This window comes from Anser anser (genome assembly GCF_964211835.1).
Source record: "Anser anser genome assembly, chromosome: 3".
Taxonomy (NCBI): domain Eukaryota; kingdom Metazoa; phylum Chordata; class Aves; order Anseriformes; family Anatidae; genus Anser; species Anser anser.
Window position 1 is genome coordinate 89,971,143 of NC_139722.1, and position 26,064 is coordinate 89,997,206.

Below are 26,064 nucleotides of genomic sequence, written 5' to 3' on the forward strand. Positions count from 1 at the left end.
TGCCAGCATTCTGAAGGAAGTAAGTCAAGCTAGGATAAAGGGTTGTATGCCTCTGAATTCTGCTGCTCTCGGTGTCAGTTAGGGTTGTGCCAAAAACGTGTCTTAAAGAGGATGGAGTCTTCTCGGTGACCTTTATGTTGCTTTGACACTGGGGATAACAGGGCCATGCTTGCCTTTTCTCTGCAGAATTCTAGCATTTCATCCTATGAAAAGTTCTGAAACTTGTAACTTGATGAAAAAATTGCTATGAACTTTCTAAAGAAAGGCATATAGAGGAATAGCTTTGCTTTGTTTCCTGGTCTGCATCAGTCCAGTGATGGAGAATCCTTGGATGGCCGCTCTCGAGTGCGCCTGAACCACACAGGCTGCAGAAGAGTTCATTGCCAGTGGGTCAGACCGTCGGGTCTAGACGTTACCCAGTACGTCTTGTGGCCGAGTGTAAAAGATAGCGTTGGGGCTTGGTGGTGGCGGTTTTGTTAGTTTTGTTTTGGCTTGACTTTTGTTTACTGCTAGCAGTACCATTTATGGTGAGATGAATACTTTTCTGCAGTAATCCACAAACGTAGCATTAAGGAAAATATTGAGAAAACCATTAAGAAAACCGTTGAAGTAAGCTGTGGATCTGTGGGCTGAACTTTGCCTGTTGATGAATAGTCATAAAGTAGCTCCTGAAGTACACATTGGTCTAGTGGTGGTATTCAAAGGGTTAACAGGAGAGGACTGTACATACTATTGCATTAAAGTTGGAGGGGTTCTTTTAAAATGCTGGATTTTATATTAGAAATTCAGATCCTGTAGGTTGCAGGAATCTCTAGTGACTGGAAAACTACTAAACTCTTGATGTTTCAAGATCTAAGAGACTGAAAAATGAACAACTGAAAGAAGGACTTGAGTGAGCCTGCTCAGAACTTCTGAAACATCTGCTTAAGGTCAACAACTAACGTTTTCTTACCTTTTGTGGAAGATCACAGAAGCAATCCTTAAATCTTCTGCAGACTTCCCCTTCTCTTTAGTATGTCCAGTCTGTCACTTTTGCTCCAGCGAGGTTCAGATGGAACACGGAGATGATCTTTATATTTTTACAAAATCATCTCACACAGATAGCCTCAATTGGGCAAACCTCATCTGTATTGATTTATTTATGTAAAATTCACACAGCTTGCTGTTTGGAAATATTTTACCCCCTGCTCTTTCTATTTTTATATCTTAAACTTCAGTTAGTTGCAACTGTTTTGCTTTTTATTGGGATAGTTTTTGTGTATAAAGGTTGGAAATGGTGCAGTGTGCAAGATGTTATTTTAGATTACTTCATTTAGAGTTTATGCTGTGCTTAGCTTCTCATTCTTATGATCTGGAAAAATTCTTTCTTCTTTTTCTGATTAACAGACCATGTAAATTTTTTTTCTTAGATGAGTGGATTTCAGAAACCAGTCTTTTCTGACATATATAAAATCTTCTGCTCTGTGTTAATAAATACATGGAAATATTGCAATATGTATATATTCCAGTTAAGCCACTTTGCTTATTAGAAATGAGGCATAATCCTTTAATGAAGTTCATGTCGGCAGTTCCTCATCGGCTTCTGAAGGACTCCACAAAGGTTTCACTTGCGTATAGCTCATCAAAGGGCTGGGGCTTTTACTATTACACTGTTAGATGAGTGGATGAGACTTGTAAGCTAAAATACTCCTTGGCTGGTAGAAGCGTACATTGTGAAGGAGTCAGAGAGGGTAATACTGCTGTGATTCTGTTTGTACCGTAGTGAGCGCTGCTTGGTTTTCTTACGGTCCAGATGACGCCAGACCATCGCGTTTAGTGCCTGAGAACCAGGAAAGAAGGGAATATGCTAATGGACCTAAAAGAAATGAATTCCATTCTTGAAATGGTGGCAACCAGCAGGAAGTTGATTGAAAACACAGTATGCTTAGTTTAATCTCATCTTTTTTCTGGCACTATAAGGTACTGTAGTCAGCTGAAACTGATGGCAGTGCTGTTTGAGAACACGCCAGCAGGGGTTTTGCAGGATGGTACCATTTGTTCTGCCTTCTCTGACACTGTGTGCATCATAGACATGGTGAGGCATTGTGCCCCAAGCATTGTGTGCAGACCCAATCCAGAGTTTATTTCGGAGTCTGGATTTTCCAGTTACTTGTGTATCACCAGGGCCCTGCCATGCCAAACTGGCTCTTCTCTCAATTCTGTTTCCTAAAATTAAACGCTTGATCAAGTGGTGAATCATTTAACCTAAGCACGATTAGTTTATGACTATATATCACCAAAGCTTTTTTTCTTCCCTTATATATATATATATATATATATATATATATATATGTCATTGGTTACTTGTATGTATGTGCCGTTAACAAGCCTCCTCTTTGGCTGATCTTTTCCTTCTTTTTTATGGGTGATTGCAGCTGTTCATTCCATAGGAGCTCTCAGTGACTGTCCATTTATACTTTCTAATCTCATAGGCTGTGTACGTCATCCTCAATGAATAATGCCTTCATAAACCTAATTTTAAGTACTGTTGAAACACTCCATAGATGTTCCTAAGTGAGGCTTGATGAAACTGTAGAAATAGGCACCTTTCCCTCTAAGAATTAGTTTTTGCTGGCCTCGAATCGTGCAGTTACTTAGGCTTTCACTTACTCTATCTTTGGATCAGATGCTAGAAAAAATAACAAAATTGGCAGCTTATGCAAGTCAGTGCATCCAGTCCCAAACAAGTTACCGTTTATTAGCCCTCGGTATTAACTGAGGTCTTTGAGCGCCCAGGGAGGACACAACAAGTGCCTGGGGTAGCTGTCTGTGGGTGGTGCCGTGCGAGGGGCAGGGTGTCTCTGCAGTGCTACTGATGACACGAAATGTCAATTCTTTCAATTGCGATACCTTGATTTGAATCAATAAATAAATTAATGATGCTTGTGTTTTAGGAAGGCTAATTCTTGCTGTGCTGTACAAGACCCAAAACGTGTTTTTGTAAGAATAAAAGCTTATTTGCTTTTATTACTTTCAAGTGTGCTGTAATACAAGTAAAATTAACTTCCATAGAATTATACGAACGTTTATAGGCCATCTATTACAGTGAGCTAGAGTTGGTTTGAATCAGGTAATTAATTTGCCTGAAGTGGTCGTTATATTTTGTTTTGGCTTTAGCTTATGGCTAAAACAGTTGAATTTCTTTTTATATACTATAAATGAACTTACTTAATGTTGTGTTACATTCTTGGGTGAAAGTGAGTGGAGCAGTTTGTAGTTAAAGCCATCGTTAACTGCTGCGAGGTAGGTGTATTGCACAAATTGGAAGAAGAAATTATTTAACTAACAGAAACAAAAGGCCTGATGAGGAATTGGTCTAGTCACAGATTTTCCAAGGAAATGCTACAGAGGATGTGGAGAGACTTTGGAGAGACAATGACTTTTTTTGCTTGGATTTAAATTGTAGAAGATACTGAGAATTATGAGACATGGAGAAGCTTCAATCCAAGGAGACAGTGGAGAGAAAAACTGGACTTTTGTCATGTTCCTTGTTTGAATAACAATATACAGAACGAAGAACAACAGTTTGTGAGGTTCTTGGGATTTCCCTGCCGTAATACAACTAGCAGAGCATCTCAACTACAGTCAAAAGGTAGACTTTTTCTATACAGTGAACAATTGCTTTTTGCAACCACATTCACCAGGAAGATATTCCATTTTGTATCGAGGCTTAGCTTTCTTTTTGCTGCAGAAGCTGACCTTTGGGAGTAGGGGTTACTGGCACTTGAAGTAAAAGCAGATGAATTGGATTTGATATTTTAACTGTAATAAGCTCTCTTCTAGGAATGTGAAAACAATGCTTTCTTTTGCAGTGCTTAACAGAATAGACAAAACAGAAAGGAGATTTTGTTATTTAATAGAAAACAGCTGTTCTGGATCATGCCAGAGATGCATCCAGCCCCAACTCTGACTTGGGTGATAAGTGATGCTAGGGAGTAAGTGTAAGAACAGAGCAGGCATGCAGCGATGCTTATCTTGGTATATTCCTCCTTTGCTTCTGGCAGTCTGACACGAGGCTGTCCTCCGTTTTATAGGTGTATGGCTTAGCAGGTCTTAATTATTTTTTATGAATTTGCATAATGACTTCTTGAATCCTTACGTATTCTTGACCCTCACAACATCCTGCAACAAGTAGTTCAGTAATCTAGCCATACTCTTCATGGGGAAAAAAAAAAAGTAATTGATTTTTTTTCCTTTAATCTTGCTGTGTGATAATTTTAAGGAGTGAATAAATTCAAACAGCTGGTGTATGAGGGTGTTTTGTTTAAGAAGATCCAAAAATAGGCCTGCTTGATTAAAACTGTCTGTTTACTTCTTCAGGGAAGCCAGAATTTGAGAAAACAAACACTTGCTTAAACTATGAGTTTATTCAAAATCTTTATATAAAATGTTGTAGAAATACTTCCTAATTATAGATCGATGTGCTGCTAATTATAGACAGCTGTATCCAGCACCTTTTAATCTAACCAAATTCCTCAGTGGTCAGAATGAAATTTGGTTTCCTTCTGCTGCTTCTACTGGTGGAGCAAAGAGAGATGAAGCAGGTTTTGTGTGCTGCTTTTTGAAGCTTGGAGGAGTTGAGAGTAAAAAGTTGCTGTGTCTGTGTCACCGGCCAGGTGTCCGTCTTCATGTCGGTCAGTGTTGTCCTTGTTTCGTTTCTAAACTGTGATTAGCTGAAGGTATTAGCAGTGATTATTCCTCAGGTAATGCTATGAAATTTCTGTCATGCTGGTAAAATGTTCAACTGTTGTGTGGCTGCATAGATGTATCGTGTTTTGTGTATTGCTTCACTTCACTGAGCGTGCTTCAGGTTGTCTGGCGTTCCTAATGGTAAGTCCAGACTGTTTGAAGGTTATAACAGAGGTATCGGTTTTGAGGACATCCTGCTCTTGTTCTTAGTTGCGTAAGCTTTAACCATTTCAACATCAAACTTCCACAGAAATGTTAATGTCGCTGCTGCGTGTCGGGCCCACGGGGCCCAACATGTAATATTAAAGCCTCAAAATGATGGAAGCCTCGCAAGCCAGTGTTTCCTTTAAGATGTTGAAATCGCAGTGATGCGAAGCATTAACTTCAGAGAGTGATCCATGATGGATGTATGCATTGGAGATGTTGGAGACTCGAATATTTTCATTAACATGCTATGCCAATTATTAATGGGTTTTAAAATTATTTTAAATTAGAAGTTTGTGTATGTAAATAAACACAGGCTTCTTAAGAGGCAGTTGGTGGAAATTATCGATGTGATATGTTTTCTCAGTGAAATGATGCTTATATTCTTTGAAGTTTAAAATGCTACAGTGCTCCTCTGTGTCTCCCCAAATATACAACCCTGCCTGGCTCACTTTGGGTCTTTAAAGTGTTGGCACAGTATCTTGTGGCAGTTTTTGGACAATGCTTGACCTTGACTGTGGTGAAACTCTTATCTGGATCTCAGAGAGCAGCTTCATATTCAGTTTAGGCAGGTAAATCAGAATGATCTGTTCTCTCCCCCCTTTTGCTCGGATGGCACTATAGATGCCCTTCCTCTCTGTTCAGTGTCGTCAGGGCTCACTAGCATGGACTCCTTTCTTTATTTTTGGAAGAAGAATTAAAAATCAGGCATATTTGCAGTACGGATTTACTTTCCTAGTTGCCAGATTTGTGAAGGAACTTAGGTTTAAGCAGGGGTTTAAAATAGTTTTTTAACACTTCTTTTTAAATCATGTAACACAGGAGAAGTCAAATAGCTATGTATACGTAGTTGCATTTACTGTAAATTATTCTTTACCTGTATACAGGGAAATGTCTTAAATGAAAGATTTTAATATTCCAAGAGTTGGAGACCCAGGACACTTGCAGTTGTCTGTTCAATTCCTCTGTTAACAGTATCTGAACAGTAGCATCGTGGAAAGTGCAGTGATACGTGTATGGAGAAGTTGTATTAGGAACTTGTGGATGGGTTTTTACATTGAATGGGTTCTCTGGCGTCTTCCAGTTATGTGCAGCAGGGACCTGCCCTATGCCAGGCTCGTAGGGGTTTGGTTCAGTTCCTGCCACTTAACCTGGCCACCGTACGCATGCTCTGAACTTGAACGATGTAGGTCAATGTGAGGAAGGTAATTTTCAGTTTCCTAACGATGTAATATTTTCATTACTGCATTAGGGGAATTCATTTTTAAAGTGTCTTTTACTGGCATTATGTCATTTAATCTTATATATGTTGGCTAGTGTTAGATGGACAATGTTTATTTGGTGCAAATTAGAGTAATTGTAAGCAATGAAAAAAATTGAATGGAGCTAAGAACTGGCTTTCTATAATTTTAATAAGCAGTCAGACAAACTGTGAGAAAGAGAGGGTTGGTGGTTACCACCTGTATTCTCTAACTCTACTGATGTAGTGTCGTGCTGGGTGAGTTGTTTGAGTTGGGGCCTGTTTTGCAATGTATACACTTCTTGTTTGAATGAAGAAGTTCTATTTAATTTCTAAGCACTTAAGATAGCCTCCTAATTGTGCAGGATCCAAAGCCACATCCTCATGGACTTAATGTGACCTACTGAGATCAGCCCTGTCGCCGTAACAGCCGTGTTTTGATCCCTAATGATACGTTGGAGGTGTCTCAGGGGAAGTTGTGTATATAAAGGAGGTAAAATGCTGCCTTTTGGAAAGGATCCCTCAGTACTGGAGGCTGCGTTGTCCTTCTAACTGTTGATCAGATTGATTTTTGGTCAAAGGTACTATCAATATTAGTCTAGACTGTTGATAAATCAATTGTGGGTCTTCAAAACTTTTCTTCAACAAATATCCAGTATTGCTCAATAAAATGCATTTTTAGCTAGGGAAAGGTGAATTTTAGGTCAGGTATTGCTGACAAGAGTTTAATGTCAGCTGTAGTAATGCTTGCTCATAGTTAATGTCCTAGGGGGACTTTTTAAATCCTCTTCAGGGAACTAATGGACAAGAATGGTTTCTTAAACTGTCCAAGTGTTAACACATGCTGAAGCTAGATTTCTAGTGTTGCCCTGAATCATTAACATATTAATCTATTCAAAACCTGATAATTCCTATTTTTAGAATCAATTTCTGACTGCATAGTTCTTTGAAGGAATGAAACATTGGATGTATATTAACATAGCATGATTCTGTAATAAAGGTTCCTTCCAATTTTAATTTTATGTTAGTCTAATTCAGTTTTTAATGGCAAAATTCTTATGGAAAATATTAGGATTTCATTTTTAAAAATGCTCACAATGTTAGGAGACTGAAAATACAGTAGTACTTTGGAGCAGCTGAAATCTTGGGTTTTGTTTTTAGATAGGAGTGTGGAGCCGAGCTATAATTGATAAAGGACTTTTAGGAATAGTCCACATATACTCAATAACTTACCTCATTAACGTAGGTGCTCATTCTTCTTTTGAGCTTTTAAAAGAAAACAATTGACAATAGTACCCAAACACTTAAGGTTTCTTCACGTTGGAGCTTTGTGATTAATACTTCATTGCAAAGTAATTGAAATTAAACTTGCCTTGGAAATAATTAACTGAAGATGGAACAAATTGACTCCGCGTTTGATTTAAGGAAGTAGACCAACTGGTGTTTGTAACTCCTAGTGTTGTCCTGTGCATGGAGTGTTTGTGATACTCTAAAATAGACATGCTGGAAGTGACTTCTCTAGAACTAGTTAGAATTCTAAGTCCATTATATCTGGAGGTGTTGAATGTCACTACATCCTCTTCTCTTCTTCTGTCTGTAGTTTGTTAGTACAGTCATAGGTTTTATTTGGGCACTGGGCACATTGCTGTTTTAACTTCTTGCTTGGGTACGGTGATTCCAGATACATAGATATTGTTCCCCTAATGCTGAGTGCCATTCCCTTTTGTCTTCTGTTTATTTAATAGCTAGAAGTCCTTGGCATTGGAGTTTGTTGGACCATGTTTTTTCACATGCATGTTTGCCTTCATTAATGAATCATGTATCACTCTTCATTTAATTCCACAGTGGTTTAGGAGCCTTGAGTGAAAGACCTGATACAGCAGGGAGTGTTTACAGCTTCCCAAGCTCCGTCCTCTCTAGAGAGGTGTTTGTTTTAAATCAGCACTTGCTGTAAAACAACGCTGACCCATTGACATGTTGTTTCCAAGGATATCCGTGTTGAAGGAAGTGTTTGTGGTGGGTGGAGGAAGCTTCTTTCAATCAGAAGAGTTGCTATGCAATTAGAAGAGCAAGAACCGCCTGCATTACACATCTGCAAGGCTCAGGTGGTTTCGTAGCATGCTCTTGATGAAGATAGGACCCCATTATTATCCATTATTCTGTGATGCAGTGTTTCCTTTTGCTATTAATGTTCTCATGTGACTAATTCAGGCACGACCAGAAATCTTTCTGGTGAATAATTAACACTTCCTGTCCTGCACAAGTGGCTTGTAAAGACGGATTCAGATAGTAAAGGAAAAAACACCGTGATGTATGTCATTACATAGTAAGTTAAGCAAATGTGTTGCATCATTCTTTCAAAATAAAGTAAAATACTGGAAATTTCATCACTTACTGGCATAGCAGGAACTTTACTATTACAGGTTAGAATTCGGTTGCCTGAGCTGACATGTCCTCTGAAATGCATCTGAAATTGAGATAACTGCAATTGCTGCTTGCTTTTGTAACCACTAATTGGAAAGCCAAACTAAACAGCGCTAGGCCAGGGCTTTCAGAAACTGAAATCTGCAGCTTTCAGACAGCGTAGCAGAGGTTGCTGTAGTTGCTGGTTTCCTGTTTTGTGTGTGTCCTCAGATCAGTTTCCCAGCACATTGCTAGGTGTCGAGATGACAAAAAGTGATTGAGCCACTTTCCTATTGGTGTTCTTTCTGTCATTGTTATTTCTGTTGGCTGAATTAGTAGTGGGTTGCTGACTTCTTTAGCAACATGTTTGTTGCGAACTTTAGTACAGAAATGCTTTTAAGTAGTCTTTATGTTGCAACTTTATGTGCATATAAATCTTGGAAGTTTATGTATATACACAGAGAGAATTATTAATTTCTTTGCAGTTTTTGATTAAAAAAAATAAAAACTGAAATGATTTGTCCTGAAGTAGTCATTATATAGTTAGTGTAGCTGGTGACTTAACTGTAGCACAGAAGACTGCTCATACACATTTATGGATTTTGAGGATTAAAGTATCTCTAAGTATCTTTTCTTTGAACACAATTTGGGCTAACTATTCTAGTAGTATTTTTCTTGATATGAATATCATACAAAATAAAAGAGAAGGTTTGGGGGTTTTAGTTAGTTTTGAGGACTACTTAAGGCCACTCAGCCAATAACTATTTCAGTGATTTTATGGGCCGTATATATTTGCACCACTAAGGTTTGTGTGGTAAGACTGGTGCTCCAAAAACAGGGTTGCTTCAAAAGCTTGTATTCTCTGGACATGGTGATGGCAGTTGGAGAAGAGGGTAGGGAGATGATCCTTATCTTGGGTTTTATAGTTATTTGATTAATCAGCAGTGCTTTCCTTTCTTCTGCTTAGCTTTCTTATCCCTTATCGTCTGTGCAAGACAAATTCTGAAGGTAGATTATACATTTTTATTACATCAACTCAATACCCGGCATGGAAAACGTAGACCAACTTTTTGGAGACACAGTCTTCCTTCAGTATACGGGGAAGCTGCTCTGCTTTTTCCAAGTATATATCCAGGCATCACCTCTGTCTCCCAAATCAGTTCTGCCTGTATGCTTATGTTATCATGGCTGCAACAGCACCGCTGGTAGGAAATAGAAGATGTTTTCTACCAGCTAGCTGGATAGCTGACCTTAGTTATTGCTTGCGTGGCTGCTGTCAGTTGGTTATTTGTAGGTGTGGTTCAGAAACTGTTGTTTCTGCTACAATCAGCTAGCAAACACTGAATGTGGTATTACCTTTATCACAGAACGTATTAGCTGATAGTTCAATTTGTACAGTCTAAAGGAAGCTACAGACTTGTTTGATTCACTTCGATTCTGGTTGAATTAGTCAAATGTAAATGTTTTCTGTGGAAGTATAGGTGGCGCGTTTTCCTTTCCCATAATGGAAAGAAAACATATCCTTATTTGAGTTGACTCAAGGAAAAGTAATGCTTAGGTAGCAAGGTCCGAATTATTTGTTTGCCAGGCTAATGTTTGAAGGGGCAGTGTGTTAGGTGAAAGTACTGGGAAGTAAGAGGGCAAGAAAATCATGTACATGAAGTTCATAGCGTACATATTTGCTATTCATTAGTTTCATTGTTAGAGATACCTTTATTTGTCCTGTACCAGTTTCTCAAACTACCGTGGTGAAAGTGGAGAGGGAGGATTGTGTGCTCTCCTTACAGAAGGGGCCCTCCATGAGTAAAGGATGGAAAAGGTGCACAGATATTTGGTGAAAAACTTTTCCATGATTCTGCTTGACTTTTTTTTTTTTTTCCCCAAAAATACTGCAACACTTTTTTTCTCTTGGAGATGAGAGATGACTGAAGAGGTATGACTTGATGCTGCTTCTTGCTTGCTTAAATTTTTTAAATCCCTTTTAACTACTGCTTCTATTTAGGATTCAACGTAAATTTGACGTGGATGATTGAGCAGTAGACTTGCAGTGTACAGCTCCATGCTGGGACAGTGATTAGGTGGTTAAAACTTGCTCGTTCTCCTTGTGTACAACGAGGTTACGCATAGCTTGGATGAGTGTTCAGGATGAGGTAACGTTACGGGGCTCGTTTTTTTTTTTTTTTTAACCTACTGTTAATGATCCCTCAGTGCTTGGTTACGGTGCCTTTCCCTGAGATTGCCGTCAGAAATGCCTCAATAGCTGATCCACCGAAAGGGCCTTTGCTGTTTGCTCTGCATGCGTGTGAACGAAATATTTAACTTGGCTCTGACTTCCCCCAGCCTGAATGAGATGCAGTAAGTGCGCTGATTGTGATTTATCCCTTCAGTCTCAATTAGCAAAGGGAAATTGTAAGGAGTTGAAGCATTTTCCCACGTCCTCCCTATGTTATTTCAAAACAGGAAAATGATGCGGATAACATAATGGTTTCTGTGAGTGCTGCGATACCCTTGGTTTTGTTCATGTAAATAAATGTAGGCTGTCTGCTCTAAACACTTACAAAACAGTAAAAGCTACCTTGTGAAAATGACAACTGCGAAGATTGCAGTTTGCGTTTGCATTAATCTGGATCACCGAAGATGGAAAAGCCAAAATACCAGTGTGTGTAAAGGTTTCCTTCCCCTGTCTCAGGATGAAGGATTGTTTTTTCACTAGATGTTTAAAACCCTTGAACTTTAAGCAGAACGTGCGTGCTGAATGCTTTCTGTGCTGGTAATTGAAATGAGATTGCCTGAGGAGTGGGAGTGTGCCGCGGGAAACATGAGAAAGGACCGATGCATCGCACAGAGGGTCTCACCCCAACGGGGCGCCTGGCACCCTTCTGGGAAGCGCTGTTCTCTGCCGTGTCACCCATCAAATGGCGCACACAGCACCCGTTTCTTGTGGCTAGCATGCTGGCATATGGTCCTTAAGGGCTGTGCGTTTACACCTGATGACTAGAACTGTTGTAGTGGGGGAATGTGAGCTGCCTGCTCAGCGGGGTCTACCACCCCAATGGTGTGATGGGGGCCCCCAAAATGGGCTTTCGAGGCACAGCATGGGACAGGCCATCGCAACATGCCTCCCAGGGAATAAGTTTAGGCTGTGACAAAACTTTGGAGGAGGTGGGAAGCGAGGACGGTGAAGCACATTCCCATTCTGATTATTCGTTTAGTTTCCTTGCTACTTTTTCTTTCAAATCCTCGCAAGTAGGAAAGAAATACCAGGTTGTTTTATCTTTGTCAAAGAATAAAATTTACTATTTTGGGGTGACTTTGTTCTCTGCCCTCCAGCCATTTCTCAGAACCGCTATACTTGCATAAAGGCTTTAGTTACAAATTTGTAAGGAAAATGTCAAGTGGCTGGGCACAAAGTCTGATCTATCTTATTAATTAAATAGGCACTGCAAGCTTCTCCACATACTGCTTAAAATTCTTTAAAAAAAAAATCTCACCGATTATGTGCAATTGTATTATGACAAAGCGTTTGGACTTTGAGGGAACAGGTAACATATTGAGATTGTTTAAGATTTTTGAGATCCTGGTAATTTATTTTCTTAAGTAAGCCGCTAATTGGCTTTACATTGTTAAGAAGAGTAAGCTAATGCTTGTCTTGAATTAGTTGTATGAATCAACTTGTTTAATTCTCATGTTTAAAATGCAAAAGTGAACTGATGTAGGTAAAGCTACTTGAATTTGGAGTTAGGATTTGTGGGTCACAGAGTACCTCAACAGATTGGTTGTGGCAGAGTCGTTTCCAAGCAAGACTCAGTGCTCTTGATATCATGTTTGATTACTCAGCTAAACACCTCACTAACTGCCTGTGATTTAGCATGCATGATGTTTACCTAGTTGCATTTCTCATTACTTAGATGCTGAGAGGAGATGAGATTAGCAGGTTTTATTTATGCTTTGGCAGATTATTTTATAACATTTTGTTATATTGCTGCACTGCTAAGATTATAAAAATAATAGGATACTTTAAAAAAACAAAACAACAAAAAACTTGGTTCTTTGAGCTTTTCCTGTCTGGTTGCTATTTGTTAGTGCTACCCATGAAAACCCTGCTTTACAGAGCTGTCACAGAGACTGAAGTATAAGATAAATACACTTCTGATTAAAACTTTGATTGTGCTAAACCTAAATTTGGAACAGCAATATATCAGTCTATAACATTAAGACTACAGCATGAAAATATTTATTTGTATTTTGCAGACATGAAATGCCCTTTAAAATATCAAGTTGACGTTTTGTGAAATAATTCGGGGTGCTCTGCACTACAATTGTTCAAAACCCTCAAATGAAATTGCCTCCCAGAGTAATTGGGTAAGAGCAGAAACGTGATGCGACATAGCTCAAGAAATGCCTGACATTAGTAGAAGTCCGAATGAGTTTAGCCACAAGATTTAAGCGATAAAGCTTGGGAGAACACACGGGAGATGGAAACCCAAGAAGTTCTTTGTTACCTTATTGCGAGCTTAGAGGTTTGTGAGCAGAAGGCGTGTGTGCAGGATGGTGAGTGCTCTCCTCTGGGTATGGCACTTGCCGCTTACAGGAGGAAATTTTGAATGATGGCTGGACAAGAGCCCAGGGCAGGGTTATTCATGCATGGCACAACTTGGGTTTTCATCTGAGCCAAGTGTCAGAGGAAGTGCAGAAAAGCTTTTGAGGCAGCAGGTAGGTACAGTTAAATGCCAGCTATGGGGGGTTGCCCAGTAAGAAGGGACTTGGACCTTACTTGACCTCTCATGTGTCATCAGGAGGAGTGAGGATGATACTGCAGTGCGTAGTGCTGAAAGAAATTAGTAAGAGAAACAGTAAAAACAATGTTCTGTACCTTTGAGCATGAAAGTTTTAAAAGGAAACAAAAGTAATATTAATAGAGACTGTGCATCAATGGCCGTTTTCAAGCTAGGCAGTCTCAGCTTCCTGGGTTTCACTCACTGGTGAGATAGGTTAGCCTTGTTGTATACCTCCAAGTATTAGAAAACTGAAGACTGAGCTAAAACCACGTACCCACTGGTCAAGTACCATGGGGTGTAATGTGTTTCCTTGTGAATGTGGAGTTTGGTTTGGTTACTGGGAGGGCCTCCTTAGAGCAGCCCTGGGAGTAGCACGGTTGGGATCAAAACAGAAAGAGCTCTCTGTCTTTCATAGGTAACAAGGCAAATACAGTTCTTGTAATCAAGCGTCCTTCACTGAAAGTCCAAATATAAGAAAGGATTTCAAAGCATTTTAAATGACTTGGGTCTCAAATCCCATTGACACTCAGGAGCATTTGGAAACGTCAGGTTGCCATTCATACGTACGTAATATGATCAGACGGTGATTGTGAGCTTGTAGGACTGAAGCCAAAGCCAAAAGTGTTGCGAGTAACTTAGTGGGGTGATTACTTAGTAGTAGAGTCAGCATTTGATAGACTTGTATGTGTTGGCTTCACTTAATTGCGTTTTCAATGTAATTGTGGAGTTCTTTTACAAGTATACATGCTTTGTAGAGGAATAGTGCACCGGTTCTTAACAACTTTGAAACAAGTTACATATTGGAATAAATAAGAGTGTTGCATTCAGATATTTTCACCAACTGGCAGGACAGCAGAACAAAACATGCTGTTGATGTACTTGATAGGTAGCATTCAGCGTTGCAGTAAGGCTTCAGAACATCTGAATGAGGGCATCCATAAAACAGGCTGAATTACTAGCCTTAGCTCTGTCCGCAGTTTGCACATGTGGACGTGGGTCATAAACACATCGGGACTTATTAGCATTCTATATGTCAATGGGAAGTGTTTTTGTTGTGGCTGTGGACAGAAATGTAACTATTTTCATTGTAGACATACAATGATTCCTTGGTGTTGTTGAGCAGTACTTTTTTGACTTCTTACTAACTCTTTTGTGTGTTTAATTACTGGCAGAAATTATCTTTTATATTAAAAATATTTTCCTCCCTAGTGAGGTGTATCACTCCACAGTAGTTTGTTATTGTTCCTGCACACAAACTGTTCTGGGAGAAATAGGGGCTCAGAATTACGTGAGCAATGCATTTATGACTCTGACCGATTCTGTAGCGTATAGCTAATTTTTGTGTGTCATGCAGCCTATTTCCAAATAGTTTTGAGTTGGGACCTTCAGGTATTTGTTGTACTTCACAAACGTAGTGTCACTTTTTTTTTTGTAAAAGAGAAGGACTCAGCACATAAGGATTTTTAGAGCCCACGCAGTGGTCTGCAAGCTTAAGGAAAAATGTGGAAATCCGAAGTTTTCTATGTCTGTAATCCATATGTTCTCCTGTTTATGTACAGTCATGCTGTGCAGTGTTTAACTGTCTCGTGAAAACTTTCTCCTGTCCTTAACCCCTTTTCAGGACATATGCTGTAACAGCATGTCAGGAGCCTTGGTGGCAATAGGATTTTCCCTGAACAGGGTAATCGAGTATATTGCTTTAAGGAGGGAACAGGATGGGATTACTGAACCCAGTGGCAAGGCTCTGGGGAGCAATTTAGATGGTGGTAATGGTGGTAAAAAATAAAAATAAAAAATAGTGCTTAAAATACAAGCTAAGTTCAGGTGTCCTGAATCAGCAGGTTCTCAAATTCACATACTTTCCTATTCAATTCAGAGGAGACTTGGCAGGGCGATAGCTGTCATTAGTATGGACGTTTAACATTCAGTGCTATGAACCTAAAAGTAGTTCGAGTATTTGTACTTTTACTGCCAGTCTCTGCCGTGAGAAAGTTGATTTACGCACCAAAAAAAGCTTTAGTTTCAATGAAACCTGGGAGCATGCCCTCTGTAAGAAAGAAAGACGCCCTTAGTCCAGAACAAGCTGTAAGCTCTCATGTTCCAGGGTGCGATGCTTGGTGTGGGACAGTTGCAGAAGCCTCAGTAAGTGGGAAGATGAGTCAGTGATGAACAAATCAGTTATTCCATCCACACAAATTCTGCCTTTATAAATACAAGCGGAGTTAGTAGAATGTAAAGCTTTTGTACGACGTAGCTTTGATGGAGCAGACTAATGTTTTTAGAGGTGTTCTGCTTTCCCTTAACCAGCCTTTCAATTTTTTGAGACTTTTCTGTGAACTCATACGGCTTTGTTCGTGTTACATACTATAAATGCCAGAAATCCAGCTGCAGTCACTGACCTTACGCTCTGTAATGGCAAGAGAAAAAATTTTCAAAACCTTTGGTCCTGTTGTATAAAGGGTACTGCTTTGTACATCAGGGAAACTTCACTTAAGACCAGGATATTTGTCTGGTTAGTCAGGCCAATTCATAGTGTTTTTTTTTTTTTAATACTTTTGTAATTACTTTTCTTTTGTAATACTTCTGTTCCAAGCAAAAAGTAATGACTCAAAATAAAAGGCTCACCTTAAAGGAACAGAAAATGGCAAAAGGAAAGACAGATATGACTGTCCCATTGGCATCTGAGAAGATGGTTTGTTCAAAAACTGGACCTTTCTGTTCCTATTACTGAGGAGGCTTCTGGACTTTCTTGTGTGCTGGGGGATGAAATGTTTGTGGTGTGTTACAGAAACAAACCCTGCCCTCATCCTATGAACAGCTTTATTATAGGTGTTATGAAAAAGAAAGGAAAAATGAATGCTACTGCAGTGTATTCACAAGTTTCTTAAACAGTAGCAAAAAATAATAAAAAAATGAATATAATCTTTTTTTCCTTTGAAACTGTTGACACAGCAGTAGTTGCATTGCTGTAGCTAATGGGTAAACTCTGCCAGGTGAGTTAGTTAAATGAAAGTTAGTACTCTGTTTTGAAACTCTAAAAAGAGTGTTGGTCACTGAAAAGCAATGAGTGAAAAAAGTGTAGTTTTAGTTGCAAAAGTAGTGTGAGATTACTGAGAAGATGGAAGGATACGGGGTTTTCTCCTTTGTGCTCCCCCCCCCCAAGGAAGTGTATTTTAATGGCAAATAGCTTGTTTTATAACACTCAGGCATTTAATTTCAAATGCAGGGGCATAAGTAGCCATGTGGTTTGTGAGTGTGTTTAGAAAGCGGTCCCGAGCAAATGCCTGGCTAAGCAGTGTGCCTTTCCTTCTGGGCAGAACCAAGACCTGACTCCGTGAGGGTGACAGTCACAGTGTGTTAGGTCTCTTGTACCACTTCTAATGAGATCAGGGCTTTCAGACAGCGGGTTTCAAACACCATAAATTGATGATAACAGAATCTGTTATATTATCCTTATATCCTTACCAATATTCTTATACCGAAGCAATGGGCATTATTGTTTTCTTATTCACTCTATTAACTTGTCTAATTGACTTCAAAAAAGATAACATGGCTTTTTTTTGCTAAACTTTAGGATACAGGGGAACAAAATTTGGTCATTTGTTGTGCGAGGCATAAAAAGTGAGAAGCTTTAATCAGCATTCAGCAGTTCGGAAAATTCTAGTTCTCAGACTAAATTTACATTTTGAGGAAAGCTTAATTCTGAAGTCCAAAGTTTCTGCTCATTAAAAGTCTGAGGTCTTCACTAGGTTTTCAAAAGGGGACTTCTAAAAGGAAAATAATCTCTTTGCTTTTTTTTCTGTTGCTGTTTTAACCTTTATAGAGGAACTTACAAGCTTTGAAATCTGTTTTATCAATTGAACTGTTGGGACTGTCAAGCCACTTCTTGGCTTCTGTTGAATTTAATAAAGTCTCAGGAGCAGAAGTGGGAGCTCTCTCCAACCTTTACTGAGGGATCAGGAAGTGAATTGAAATACCCAGTATTGTTCACTTTAGCTTTGCTCAAGCATTTTGTGAATGCCTCTCTTATTCTGTTTAAATAGGTTAAATATTCATGTTGTATTTGATTTCCTGGGTATTTATTTTTTTAATAATAGTACTTCCCAATGTGTTCATTCTCCTGCCTTCTGAATTACTAGCACTTGTGCTGGAAAGAGAAACAGGGAAAGACAGCCCAGAATTCTTGTAGTGTAAAAATTAGACAAACAAATACATTTTCCTATTATTACTCATACTTTCTTTTATTTTCTGTGGAAGTATACTGGGTTATTTTGCACATGTCGTACTGAACCCCGTAATAAGATAAGCTTTAAGATTTATCCTATTTCTGTTATCGTAGCAGTCAGCATTTGCCCTTGTGTGAATAATGCTCAAGACCACCCCATCAGTAGATGCTGTTGGTTGTAACATACCACTGATACGGTGTTAAGTGTCCATTCTGTATTTGGAGAGTAGTTGTTGTAGATTTATATGGATATATAAATTGATATAATATAAATAGATGTATTTTCAGACGTTGCAGACTGGATTGTGATCTAGCAGTGCCCATTGCAGCTGAAATTCACTGCGGCCCTGCATTTAACGTAAGCAGCCTGTGATTTAAGTTAAATTTTGTAGAGTTGAGGGACGGTCTTTTCAATACGGAGCAAGACTTAGCGTGCCTCATCTGCTGGTACTGAAGTGCGGTAACCCGTTTCTGTAAACCGTTTCCTTTACACAGTAAATTTTCACCAGCGCTGCTAGTAGTTCAGCTGATTCAGTGTTAACAGCAGCAGGAACCCTGTGTGCTGATCGTTTGAGTTATAAAATGCTTCGCAGATGTTAGAGTACCTGGAGAATTACAACTGCTCCGTGCAAACTGGCAGAGACCCGCAGAGAGCGGGGGTTGTAATGCACCCAAGAGGCAGCGTGCTGCATGCTTTTGTCCTGTGCTGGTACTTTTCTGTAATGCCTCGTCATCTCTGTCCCCTTGGGTAGGACCTATTAGGTGGTTATATCTACGGTATATTTGAAGGTATGGGGTCATCAGAGTTTTTATTAAATAAAGTGTCAATTTGATTTTATGGCTTTGGCTGTGTGTGAAGGCTGAGGGAGGTTAGCACTGCCTGGTATGCAAGGCAGGCAATCTCTTCCTAATTTCCTTTACCATTTTCTTGTTGCAATGTGTAATTTCTTTTCTTAAAGAGTTCTGCAGACAGTGTTTAAGCCAAGAGCTGAACCAAGATGTGGAGCACTCTTTCTCTGAGAACAGCGATTAGACATTGAACGATGTGCCAGTTCTTCATAGGATGTGCTCAGGAAAAGACTAGCTGGGTTACTGGCTATTAAATGCCCTCCTGTATCAGCTCCAGGTTGTAGATAATTGATTTAAATCTGCCCAGAGTGAATTAGAGCAGTACTAACTGACGGTGTAAGGAATTATATACATGTTTTTGTTCCTTGCCAAGGATAATAGTAGCAGCACAGAAACTTTTACTGGGAGATAAAAAATTATTTTCAAACAGGGAGTCTTTTAGGCCTATGAGATAAGTACACACTAAAATGTCAGCTCTTCAGTCTTGCAGTTTTTAATGTCCATGTTGTTTTAACTTTCACTTCATATGCTCTGTTTAGAGGACCACATGTGAAACTTGGATGGAAAAGTGCATATCCCAGTGTTAGTCATAACCTAATACATGCTTCAGTTTGTATGATCTCATTTGTTAGTAAATAATCTGGGAGCTATGCTAACTGGCATAGTAGCAGATTCATTATTCTTGCCATTGCTTATTTTTCCAGTCCCTTCCACTTCAGTTGATAGGATGGGGTTTGCCCTGCCTCAGTTTACGTCTTCCACGTTCACGAGCAGGTTTTATAGGTGAGGTGTTCCCAACTGTTCCATGTGTCTGACCAGTTGCACACTAAGAAGGAAGCGAAGCGTAGATTGAGGACAAAATCCTTCCGATAGTCATGATGGGGTGTTAAAAGCAAGATAAAGGTGCTGCTCTATTCTGGTTTGTGCTTAATTTTAACTCTTAAGATTCGTGTCCTGCTCCCCCCACTCCATTCGTTTATTTTACTAATTGTCTAGAATTTGTGGACAGGGTTAAACGGTGTTTGCTGATGTGTTTCTTTTGTATCCTGTTCAGTCTCTTGCCCTGTTTATCTTCTTTTCTGAGTGAAGAACACCAGAGGAGAACTTTCCTGATTCTTATTGCTATCATGCAAAAGACAGGCTCTCTGGAGAGAGATATCTGAAAAGTATCTGTGGAGCTGTTCATTTCCTCTGATCTTTTCTGTCTTCCCCGGGCACCCATACTCATGCTGGAATGTAAGGAATTAGTTTTCAGGTATGTTGCACTTGGACATGCGGAAAAGAGAAGAGTTCTTGATCACAGTCAGAGGAAGGAAAAAAAAAAAAATAACTGAGGTCTTTGACGAGGTACAGCACTCTGGGCATTTTAACTAAGAATGTTTTACAGGGATCACTAGATACATTAACTACCCAATCTTGAATATGTAGGAATGAATTACTGTTGTTTCCTTTCAGAAGTTTGAGAAATAGTTTTATATGTTTTGAGGAGATGTAGACAGCATGAAAGATGGAAGAAGTCAGATAATATGGATGCTTTAAGACACACACATTAGTATAAAAATGCCAGTGTAGCTCTCTAAGGAACAAACTCTTATCTGTTGGATCTAATTCTGCACTGGTGCTGTTGGTCTGGGCTGGTTTTCCAGTACCATGCTCGTTCTGTTTCAGTGCCTATGGAAGATAACCTCATACTATGGACATCTTGGTTGATGCAGTGGCAGTGCCCATACAGGTGTCATAGCTGCCAAAGAGAAGGAAGTTCTGAAGCAACTCAGGATGGACGTCTACGGCTTCATGGCCCTTGGTCAGGTGTTTGACTGTAGTTAAGAAAAGAAAGCCAATATTAATAGCCATCATTGCCTCTTAATGTCAGTGTAAAGTGCAAGGCAGGGGCCTGAAATGTGCACACACGTGCTTTTTTCCATGACTTTGATCATGGCTAGGATTTGGTACTTGTTTCTGCTGAGCCAGGTACGGTAGTAAAAGGTGTTGAGAAGCTTGTAGAGAAGTCCAGAAAAGTTTGGAACGTGGTAGAAAAAGCCGATTGCTGGGACTGGGGAAGGATCTGGAAGATTGACTTACTAGGCTATGAGGAAAACAGTTTGAAACTCATTGAAATATTGTGTAATTCTTTTTAGTTAATTTTAGTTGACATAATTAGGTAAAAGTGGAAAGATTTTTTTCGCATGTTTAAAAGAAAGGAAAAGCATCTGGATTATTGTTAACGTTCATGTGTTATGACTCAAAATGTTTTTGTTTAATTGTATCCTTTCATTTTAATTGTTTCATTATTTACAGTGTTAAAATATGCAGACATCTGTGTTGTCAGCTTTCCTGTTATGGAAAGTTACTCTTTTATTAGGTGTTTTTTTTTTCCCACGAGCTTGTTTTCTGTATGGAAGAAATTCATAAGCATAGACGTGCTAATACGCCAGTTTTATTCAGTGAATCAGATGCGTGATGTCCTTCATTAACTTGTGATAAAATACAATGCCAAAGACCAGAATGCTGCATTGTAGAAGCATGCACAGAGGATGCTCTTCATCTGGCTTTTGAAGCAGCTTTACTGATCTTCAGGTCTCCTGTGTTTGAACCACATTGTATTGTTACAAGGACAGAAAGACAAGTAGTTACACCTATGGGCTAGCTGTAGCTAATGAGAAGATAACTCAGTATTTGCTCTTAGATCAGAAATAGGCAGGTTTTAAATGTGTATTTTGAAAGTAATTTTTTTTCTTTCTGGAATTGGGGCAGAGCATTTAATGTACTTTGTGGAAATAGTTGAGGACTACATCTTCTATCTGCGTGCTGGAGATCGTGTATTTGCACTTAGAATGCTCAAAAAAAGAAAGACTTTGACACCATGACACATTACCTTGTTTTAAAGGTGTTTCCTGTTTTAGGTCACATCAATTCTGGACGCTAAAGCTGAAGCGATCTGGGCTCGGGGTGATCATTACGGAGGTCTTACACTTTTTCTAATGCATAGTTGGTTAGCCCAGTTAAATGTATGCGAAGTATTTTTCTAATCAGAGTAAAAGTTATGAAATAACATATCTGGATAAAGTGCGAAGCTGAGGCAGCTGTCGCTCCTGGGCTCAAGTCATAGGATTTGAGGGAGGCAGCCCGTTCACTCGCAGGCCTCTTTGGCATCATCGAGTCGTGAACTTTCCGTCATCCTTTACTCAGAAAGAGGATGGAGTTGACCAGTGTGTCCCAGGTTAAGCTCAGATCTCAGAAATCGTATTGAAAATGTAGGGGGCAGTTGGGGTTTTCAGACATATTAAGGACTGAAATATTCTTTCTGTTTTAATCATGGCTTTTTATTAAAAAATAAAAATAAAAAGGAAAAGGAGGGGGAAAAAAAGCACAACCAACCAGTAACAAAAAACGTGTACAAAAGTAGCTGCTAGCTATCATGAGGAATATGTTGTGTGTGGATCAAAAATGACAGGGGAGGCAGTGAATCTTTTCAGGGTTAGCAGGAAGAAAACAAGCTTAATGATGTAGTGATGTAGTGCATGCTCTTTTCTGTAAAGCATTCAAAACTTACATAGCTGCCGTGTTCTCTCTGCTGCTACTCCTTTCAGACACTTCCATTTCATTTGTATTTCTTGACTTAACTGTGCAGATTTTTATTTTTTTATTTTTGGCATTCATCTTTAGTGGAATGGTTTGGGAATGTTTTATAGGGCCATATATCGTTCACACAGGTGAAGGGTCTGAGAGACTGCAGGAGTTTTTATGAGCAGCATCCACTGTCTTAGAAGAACCAGAGAAGGCAACATTACACAGCACGCTTCTCTTAAAAGAAGGTGCTACTTTTTTTTATAAACTAGTGGTTGAGCTGTAGGTGACAACTTTCACTGAACTAATGATGCTTAGTATATATATATTCTTTTTCAAAACTTGTGATTGTGCCTTGGTGCACATTCACGAAAAAAATCCCAGCTTTTTCTAGGAGCAGATTAATATCTGGCTTCGTTACAGCTTTGTTTGTCACTATCAGCCTAACTCTTGCTTATACCATTTCTTCTATTATTATTTTTTTTTGTTTGCATATTACAGACGTGTTGTCAAAGCTTGGTTTATAGTGGTTTGTTCCTTGAACTCTTCGTTATTATGGATTTTACCTGATTTATTTTGATTTTCAGAAACTCCAGAAGTTGCATGTTCAATACAAACATCTTGAGGGACATGTTTATAAGCAGTTTTATGCTGTTTAGAAATGCTATGTTCATTTGAATCGCACTGAATTCTGGCTGTGCAGTTAAAAAAAAATACAAAAAAGGCAGAAGCTACATATGAGAGAAGAACTGTTTGACCTCTTAAGTTAAAATATCCAAAGTGTTCTTCTGGGCCAAGACTTTGTATAAAGCGTTTAGTTATGTTTATATTATTTTAGTTTAGCTTATATATAAACTTTATCTTTATAAATTTATAAAATAAGTTTATATTAATATAAAAGTATATTATAACTTTATTTTATAAATTTATAAATATAAAGATGTTTAGTTTATAATATAACGTTTTTAAAATTATTACAATATATACTTTATATATATTGCTGTAGTATAGCAATCAAGTAGTAGAACTCTGTTTCTTTACTCTGGGATGGTTTTTGAGGCAGGGAGTTTCTGTTCTCTTTCTCAGAGATGAAAAATCTGATACAAATTTGTATCTGGGAGCTATTAGAAAGTTAACCGAAACTTCTGGGTGACTGGGAGAAGCATTCAGAACAGTGCTACCAGCAAGGTAGTTTTGGATGGGTGAAATGCAACTGATGGAATTGTGCTAGAAAGGACCTTTTTTGTTTGGTTGGTTGTTTTTTTGTTTGTTTGCACTTGTTATGATGAGTTACCACTGGTTTATTTCACTTCTGAAAGTGACTTTTTCCATAACTTTTTTTTCCTTCTCTTTAATTTTTCTTTAAATGTACCCACTGGGCAGAATAGCTGTCTGCCAGAATAGGTGGATCTTAGGAATGTTTTGTTTAAACAGTTAACTGGAAGATTGCTCCTAGTATAGACATAGCCTTGATAAAGCTCACTGCAAATTTCTGCAGAAAGAGCGGAAGTACTCTTGTTCTCTAGAACAGTATCACGAGACCTGGCTGCAATGATGTTTCCCAGGTGAGAACCGAAAACGAGTGCCTGTAATCAGCTACAGAGGCAGCACTGATCAAAGTAAGAGCGGTGTTGCTTCCTGGCTGGATGACTGGGTACAACACTCGCTGGGATGGAAGAAAGTGAATCGCCCTCAGCTAAACATCTAAAGACTTTACTAAAACTTGGTTTAAAGGGGGAGAAAAAGGCCTGTGAATTTGTGTGCTGGTGGCTTCCATTGGACGTGTGTTTATGAATGGTGTAATAATACAGGTTGGAGGCCTCTTGTGAGAATGCTTCACGTGCTTTTCAAGAAGTGTTACAATTCTACTGTAGTATGCAAATCCAGGAGGGTTCAGTACGCAAAGGAGTGCAAGGAATTGTAAAACTGAGAGTGGCGCTCATTCTTGAAAATACCTTGTTACCTTGCTGCTAATAGGGGTGTTTTAGGGAGGTCTAGGCAAGAGAGTTATCCTGCTGGACATCCTGATTGGTGATGAATGCGATGCAGCTCCTACCGGTCCAGGATGAGGAATGCCTTCTTGCGTTGTCCAAGGGGATGCTCTTTCCTCTTCTTTCTGTCTACTTATTTCTAATTTTAGCTTCACGTGCTTTCCTAACTTGTAGAAATGAATCTTCAAAATAATTATTGGGGTTCTGACTCTTGTCACATCTTTTGTGGATAGTGCACCTGTAAGTATTTCTCCCTCTGTACTAGGGATGGTTAACACTTTAAACTTCTTTTTGCCTGTATAATGATTGACCTGCTACATGTTAAAAATCTCCCTGTGAAAAAGGAGTTTAGGTTATAATTTTGGTATTCTGATAGCTTTTGAGAGAACACATGGCACAGTACTCAAAAAATGCATTTACAAAGTTGAATCCTGTGCAACAGCGTTTTTAACTGGTTTAAATAAGTTTTTGTAAATGTTACACACACATACAGACAGACAAGGTCTTTGAAGAACTTTGCAAGGCATTTTTGTCACTCCAAAGTTCTGCCCATTCTAGGCCATTATCATACCAATTAGCGTTTTCAAGCGTTTTCTAGTAAGAAAAATAATTTTGATTTAAAAAACAAACACACAACCAAAAAACCTCTTGCAAATCCAGGTTTATTTCTTCTCATGCACTTCTTCTCATCTTTTATCTTTCCCTGTTCTAGTTCCACAGTTGGCTGCAGGCCGCTCTGGATTCCAGGAGAATTCTCAGGCTAAATCCTGACGATGTGGGAATTGGTTGCCAGAACAAAAATAGTAGTACAGCCTAGTAACAAATGGAGGGGTGAGACTGAACTAGTTTTATAGGTTGTTGGATTTTTTTTGATTTTTTCCATTTGTTTAGTCTTTGAAAAAATAAATAAAAAAAATCTTGAATTCCATGCTTAACTTTGACTTGGAAAGTTAGTAAATGTAGAAATGAACAAGAGCCATTATATCACCTTGACTTGAAGAAAAAAAAGTCTGAATAATAATCCTTTCTTTACTTTCTGCTAACACTCATCTTATTTCTCTTCTCCAGAAACCAGTATCATAGACAGCTATAATTTTGATTGTATAGGTATAGTCTTGATTTAGAAATCAAGAATAATGCTAGAGACATCAGTGTTTTCTCTTATCCTCAGCTTTGTTAAAGCTGCTGTTATAGTCCAGGTCCAATTTGCCCACTGTAGTTGGACAAGGTATGGATGAATGGGAAGAAGGAAAGAAAAGCTCAAGAATGATCATGGTGTTAGAAAAGATCTCTTAATTGCCATAACTTTGGTTGTTTTGTCCTTACATGAGTAGGGTGCCATGAATCTTCAGGTCTGTTAAAAGTTTTTGCAATAACGAAGAGCTTAAATTCAACAAGAAAGGAAAGGTTTTGTATTTTTTCTAATCTAAATGCAGTTGTTTGGGTGTAAAGTGTTGGAATAGGATTCCTGGGGAGGTTTGATGTGAAGGTAGCCTTGCCTTCAAGTTAGGGGGCAAAACAGATGCTTTCTTGATGTCTCTTCCAACTTCCTTTTTCTTAAAAAGATTTGATATTTATTATCTATTTCTGACCTTGTGATTTAGGTTTTCGAATGCTACTTACCAGTGGAGTATTGGATTGTCTGATCTGAAGAAAACGATAAATTTGATACTACTTAATATTATAAAATCTGAAAGTGCTTGTATTGTCATAGGGCAAAGTTATTTATTACCTGCAATGCATGTAAATAGCAGTGTCCTTCAAGAACTGGTGGAAGGTGGCTGGATCAGAACTTTCAAACTTTATTCCTACTTTTCAACTAAAGACCTTTTAGAGTCTACTAATACTTAGTATTTCAACCTTCTTACTGTCCTTTAAACAATAGGCTACACGTTGTTGTGAAAAAGGTTCAGATGATTTGCAGAGGAATGCTTGGTATAGAATTGTGCTGCTGAGATTTTTTTTTAAGAAAGTTTAGACATGTATTTATGGAGCATTTAGCTTTGACTGGAGGGCAACAACTTTGTACACTCAGCTAGAAACCCCAATGAATCTTATTTAAGTTGTTACAACCCTTCT

The 26,064-nt window shown here is 38.8% G+C and overlaps 1 protein-coding gene across 1 annotated transcript in view; it reads left to right on the top strand.

Moving 5' to 3' along the window:
* The window catches only part of ZFAND3 (zinc finger AN1-type containing 3), a 135,347-nt gene that overhangs the window by 2,326 nt on the left and 106,957 nt on the right, over positions 1–26,064 (top strand). The gene's annotated exons all lie outside the window — the stretch shown is intronic.